The sequence below is a fragment of the Mus caroli genome, chromosome 2 (genome assembly GCF_900094665.2).
Source record: "Mus caroli chromosome 2, CAROLI_EIJ_v1.1, whole genome shotgun sequence".
NCBI lineage: Eukaryota > Metazoa > Chordata > Mammalia > Rodentia > Muridae > Mus > Mus caroli.
The window spans coordinates 19671484-19678052 of record NC_034571.1 but is presented as its reverse complement, the minus strand read 5'-3'; the positions used below and the strand labels follow the sequence as shown (position 1 = coordinate 19678052).

General features: G+C 36.4%; 1 pseudogene; it reads right to left on the bottom strand.

Annotated features, from left to right (window-relative positions):
* LOC110289976 overlaps positions 1-5822 on the bottom strand; it is a 51914-nt pseudogene extending 46092 nt beyond the window's left edge.
* Positions 5823-6569: the final 747 nt, after the last annotated feature.

The window sequence follows — 6569 nt, the reverse complement described above, 5'->3', positions numbered from 1 at the left end:
AAAAAAAAAAAGAAAAAGAAAATCAGGTCCCAATTCCAATAATTTGCCCAATAATATTTACTTATTCTCTATCTCAAGCCAATGTCTATTACAATCCATATATATTGTACAGCTGTATGGAATATTTTTAGATGGCTTATTATATAAATGGTACTCATTGATGTGGTGTTATCCAGTGCTACAGTTCCATATTTCTCTGGAAATTCTAATCATTTTATGGCACTATGTTTCTACCTTATTAAATTATTTATATAAAATTATCAGTTATAAATAGGAGTTGGGAAAAGTATGAGAGCTGATGTTTGCATTACTCTTCTTAGAAAGGACACCAATGTTTCTACAAAATTGTTTTACATAAGATAGTCCTTAAAGCATTCCTACTCATACTTTCATTTGCTTTGCTTTGGCAATGTCAAATATCGATATGCTGTTCTAATCCTCAAACCTATTGGTATTAAAAATGGGACATAAAAGAAAATTAAATTTAGATTAAGTCATGAGAGTGAGACCCCATAATGGCACTGATGGTTAATAAGGAAGACCATTACTAGATAGTAAAACAAAAAATAAAAATTAAAGATAAAAAAGCTAACTCCATGTTCTTGAACTTTCAGACTTTACAAGCATAAGGCAAGTGAATTCTTATCTTTTATGTTTTCTGATCAGATTAATTAATTAATTCTTATAGCAATATAAAATAAACTAATATTCTTCCATACAATAATTTAAGATATATCTAACCAGGCTAGAGAAATGGCTCAGAGGTTAAGAGCCCTGACTGCTCTTCCAGAGGTCCTGAGTTCAATTCCCAGCAACCACATGGTGGCTCAAAACCATCTGTAATGGGATCAGATGCCTTCTTCTGGTGTGTCTGAGGGGAGTGACAGTGTACTCATAAAGTAAATAAAAAATAAATTAAAAAAGAAACATTTAACCTAAGTTTAAGGCTATGTTTTGCATATATATTATTATATATACATTTTATATACATTAATATATGTGTATATATATTATAATGCAATACATTACTCTGATACCTATATAGAGATACATAAATTATCTTTCATACTCTCAATAAATCAAGCACAAATATGCAATTTGTAACAATTTGAAAGGACAGTACCTTTCTTAGCATTTTAACTTACTTAGAAGAGTCTCAATTTATTCAAAACCAGACATATACAATTGAATAGATGCATAGTTTACTTTCCAAAAAAGGGACATTCATGTGATGAACATCTGCAGTGATATGGTTAAATGAGCAAAAACAATTTCAAGGCATTTGTTGTCCTAATTCTTAGTAAGATGACAGACAATGCCTCAAACTACAAATCCAGAATGCATTAATAAGCTAATCAGAGCATAACAAGTCTTTGTCAAATAAGTTCATAAGAGAACTGTATCTTTGAACTGCACTTATGAATATTTCTCAATAATGTGAAAGTTCACTGTGTGAAATACTAAGTATTGGCAAGTTTGTGGATTATACTTATCTCATTAGTACTTAGGACTCTGAGGCTTAAAGTGAAGGGAAATGGAATCTTTCTGGGTACTGGGTGAACCATCAGGAAACTCTTTACTAAGATTCTGCTCAGAATCTTTCATCTAAACCTATATATTTTAGATCCTCATTTATATCATGTACTAAACACAAGTTTCCAGAGCTTTATTATTATCAATTTAGTTTAGTCATTATCATATTGCCAGGAGAGGGTAGTGGTGGGGGCACAGAGTAGGACTCTGGTGTGGCTTTAAAGTCTGAGAGATTCTGGACATTCCAGTTCTTTAACTGTACTGAAATGCTGATGATAACATCTAAAAATATTCTAAAATCTTTCTTGCTCTTTCTGAGGGTAAAAGGCTATTAGCTTAGGTGATTAACACTTGTAATCTAACAACAGAGGATTACGTAATGTGGCCTTTGTTCTAGTTCAGCAGGAACTGTGCAGGTCTAACTTTCATCCTGCTAGTCAGAAATCACAGGAAGAAAAAGGGATACTCTGAAAAGTGATTATAGTGTTTATCACTAAGTTGTACATAGTTTCCTATGAAAGCTAACTAAGGGGGAAAGTGGAAAAATCCTGAGTGGGGAAAGGGAAAAAGTTCTACTCTAAGAGGGGAAATGGAAAAAAATTTCTTCTCTCCTTTTTCATCTCTTTGTCCTCAGTACTCATATATCTTTCAAAATACATGATCACATGTTCAAAAGTTCATCACAAGTTCATACAAAAACATCAAATCATAAATTGAAATAGAAGATTAAGACAGAGAATGTTTACATGGATATCCATTAGGAGTAATTATCTAGCTAAACATTCACCACCCGTCACAGCTCCACAGGTTCATAGAAGGTTAAAAACCATAACTAAGTTATCAGTGAAGTTTTGTATAGATAAACTCAAGTAGCATATAAAGGCAGACCTATCAGAATTACACCAGACTTCTTAACAAAACACTAAAAGACAAAAGAACCTGGACAGAGGTCATGAAGACCCTAAAAGAACACAAATGCCAGCCCAGGCTACTATGACCAGAAAATTTCTCAATTAACATACATGGAGAAACCAAAATATTCCAGGATAAAACCAAATTCAAACAATATATATATATCTACTAATCTAGCCCTACAGAAGACTCCAGAAGGAAAACACCAACACAAGGAGAGTACCTGCACCAAAGAAAGAACAAAACATTAATCATCTTACAACAAAGCCAAAAGAAGAGAATCACATGCACATAATGCCACCTACAACAACAAACATATCAGGAAATAACAATCATCTGTCTTTACTAGCTCTCAATATCAATGGACTCATTTCCCCTATAAAAAGACATAAGCTAATAAACAAACAGGATCCAGCATTTTGCTGTGTACAAGAAACACACTTCAATAACAAAGACAGACACTACCTCAGCGTAAAAGACTGGAAAAAGTCTTCCAAGGAAATAAACTAGCTGGAGTTGCCAACCTACTATCCTATTAAATGGACATTCAACCAAATGTTATCAAAGAAGATGAAGGACATTTCAAATTCAGGAAATGAGAAATCCACCAAGAGAAAGTTTCAATTCTCAACACACATGCCCCAGATGCAAGGGCAACCACATTCATTAAAAAAAAAAAAAACTTTACTAAAGCTCAAAACATACATTGAACCCCACTCCATAACAGTGGTAGACTGTAACACCCCACTGTCATTAATGGACAGGGCATTGAAACAGAAACTAAACAGAAAAACAGTGAAACTAATAGAAGTCATGATCCAAATGGATTTAACACACATCTACAGAACATTACACCCTAAAACAAAAGAATATACCTTCTTCTCAGCTCCTCATGGTACCTTCTCCAAAACTGATCCTGTACCCAGTTGCAAAACAAGCCTCAACCAATACAAGAAAATTGAAATAATACCATGCATCCTATCAGATCACCACCAAATAAAGCTGGTTGTCAATAGCAACAAAATCAACAGAAAACCCACATATCCATGGAAACTGAACAACTATCTACTCAATGATAACTTGGTCAGGGAAGAAATAAAGAAATAAATTAAAACTTCATGGAATTCAAGGAAAATGATGACACGGCATACCCAAACTTACAGGATGCAATGAAAGTACTGCTAAGATAAAAATTCATAGCACTAAGTTCCCTGAGAAAGAAATTGGAGAGATCCTACACTAGCAACTTAGCACACATAAGAGCTATAGAACAAAGAGAAGAAAGCACACCCAAGAGGAATGGATGGCAGGGAATAGTCAAACTCAGGGCTGAAATCAATCAAATAGAAAACACACACACACACACACACACACACACACACACACAAATCAACAAAGCCAAAGCTACATCCTTGCAAAAATCAACAAGATAGATAAATCCCTAGCCAAACTAACTAAAGGGCACAGAGACAGTATCCAAATCAACAAAATCAGAAATGAAAAGGGAGACATAACAATAGAAACTGAGACTCCTACTACAAATCCATACTTGAAAAAACTGGAAAATCTAGATGAAATGGTTGATTTTCTAGACAGATACCACATACCAAAGTTAAATCAAAAGCAGGTAAATTAGGTAAACAGACCCATATCCCCTAAGGAAACTGAAGTGATTAAAAACCTGCCACCTAAAAATAGCCCAGGGCTAGTTGGCTTTAGTGCAGAATTCTACCAGAAGTTCAAAGAAAAGCTAATATCAATACTCCTCAAACTATTCCATTAAATAGAAACAGAAGGAATACAACCTAATTCATTCTATGAAGTCACAATTACTCTGGTACCTAAACCATACAAGGATATAACAATAAAGTGAACTTTAGGCCAAATTCCCTTATGAATATCAATGCAAACATACTCAATAAAATTCTCACGAACCGAATACAAGAACACATAAAAACTATCATTCAACATGATCCAGTAGGCTTCAACCCAGGGATGCAAGGTCGGTTCAATATATGAAAACGTACTAGTGAAATCCACTATATAAATAAACTAAAAAAAAATCACATGATCATCTTATTAAATGCTGAAAAAGCATTTGACAAAATATAGCACCCCTTCATGTTAAAAGTATTGGAGAAATTCAAGGCCCATATCTAAACATAATAATAGCAATTTCCAGCAAACCAAGAGCCAATATCAAATTAAGTGGAGAGATACTAGAAGCAATTCCACTAAATTCAGGGATAACTCAAGGATGCCCATCCTCCCCATATCTATTCAATATAGTATTCAAATTCTATCTAGAGCAATAAGACAACAAAAGAAGATTAATAGGATACAAATTGGCAAAGAAGAAGTCAAGGTATCATTGTTACAGATGATATGATAGTATAGATAAACAATGTGAAATATTTTACCAGGGAACTTCTACTGCTGATAAACTTCAGGGCTATGGGTCCAGTGTCCGCTCCACAAAAGGGCATGGCCACTTGGCAAGGCAGGATGTGGGAAGTTTGACTATGCTTACCCCATGCCTTTGCTGAGGAAGGTATGTGTCTTGACATGCAAGACAGTCAAACAGGGTCTGAGGAACCACCTGTGGAGAGAATTGGGGGCGAGAAACACAAAGAACAGACAGCAAGTCAAGAAATCCTGATCAAGCTAAAAAATTTTATTTTTCCCAGGCAGGATTTATGCCCTTAGAAGCAGGATAAGGGGAGGGGGATGGCACAGGATCACTGTGTTTCTGGGGGAACACACCTGTTGCCAAAAACAGGATATTGGCTAGGTAAAAAAAATTCAGCAGGAGAAACAGAACAGAATGGGTTGTTAGGTACCTGTCCACAAGATTTATAGCTATTTATTCTTAACTGGAGGTAGTACTTTCATACAGAGGCCTCAATGTTTCCCACAGAAATCTCAACTAAGCTATTACTTTTCCACTAAGGCCAAAACTTTGTAAGTAGGCACTTATAGCTGACAAGGCAGTTAACATTCTAACAGGGTCACTCCCAACAGGTGTGGGCTGTAGTAAAGCACCAGAACACTACTCCAGGGATAGGGAAGTGTAGTCTAAGGCAAAGGACAGCCAGAGATGGTTTGGAGGTCCCTGGGCCTATGAAGAACCTGGGATCATAGAGTTCCCAGGATCTTGGACACTCAGCTGCCCCTCAAAGTTGAGGAAGAGCTGAGAATGGAATCTGAGCCTGATGACTAGATCTGACCCACAACCAGGGGTAAGGGGTGGTCCAGATGGTCCCATAGGGAGAGCCCTTGACTGTAGGCTTGGGCTTGGTGGCAGCTGTGGTTGAGAGCACAAAGAGGCCATCTACAGGAGAGTAGCCAGCAGCTCTATAGGCAAAGGCTTTCTCCATGGCTCCCCATGGTAGATTCTGATAAAAAGAGGCAGTCCATGGTTTTAAGGCACTATTGTCATGGCAGAAAGTGGATGTATGAAACCATACACCCCTTTTCAGGGTGGGCCTGAGATTAACTTTTGCAGGGAGGAAAGTCTGGGAATGAAAGGTTATTGGCTATGCACTCTACGCCTCTATGTACATGGAAATCTGTCTTGAGCCTACATGACCACATGCCACGTTCTTTTCCTCCTTTACATGTGGGGGTCTTGGGGCATTACCCATAATTTATGGACACAAATCTAAGGGGGGAGGGATGCTGTGACTAGTGACAGGAGCCCTGTGCATGAAGCATGCAAAACTCCTACAGTGCATTCAAGGTCACCACAGCTTCTAGTCTTAGATCAAATGGGGACCAAGCTACCTTTCATGGTCCCACAATATACAACTTCTGCAAAGTGGCTGGATTTAAAATTAACTCAAATGAATCTTAATAATACAAATAATACAAATAAATCTTCCTTAACACAAATGATAAATCATCTGAGAAAGAAATTAGGCAAATAACACTCCACAATAATCACAAATAATATAAAATATATTGGGGTAACTCTACCTAAACAAGAGAAAGATCTATATGATAAGAACTTCTTTCTTTCTTGAGAGAAAGAAGAAAGAAAGAAAGAAAGAAAGAAAGAAAGAAAGAAAGAAAGAAAGAGAGAGAGAGAGAGAGAGAGAGAGAGAGAGAGAAAGGAAGGAAGGAAG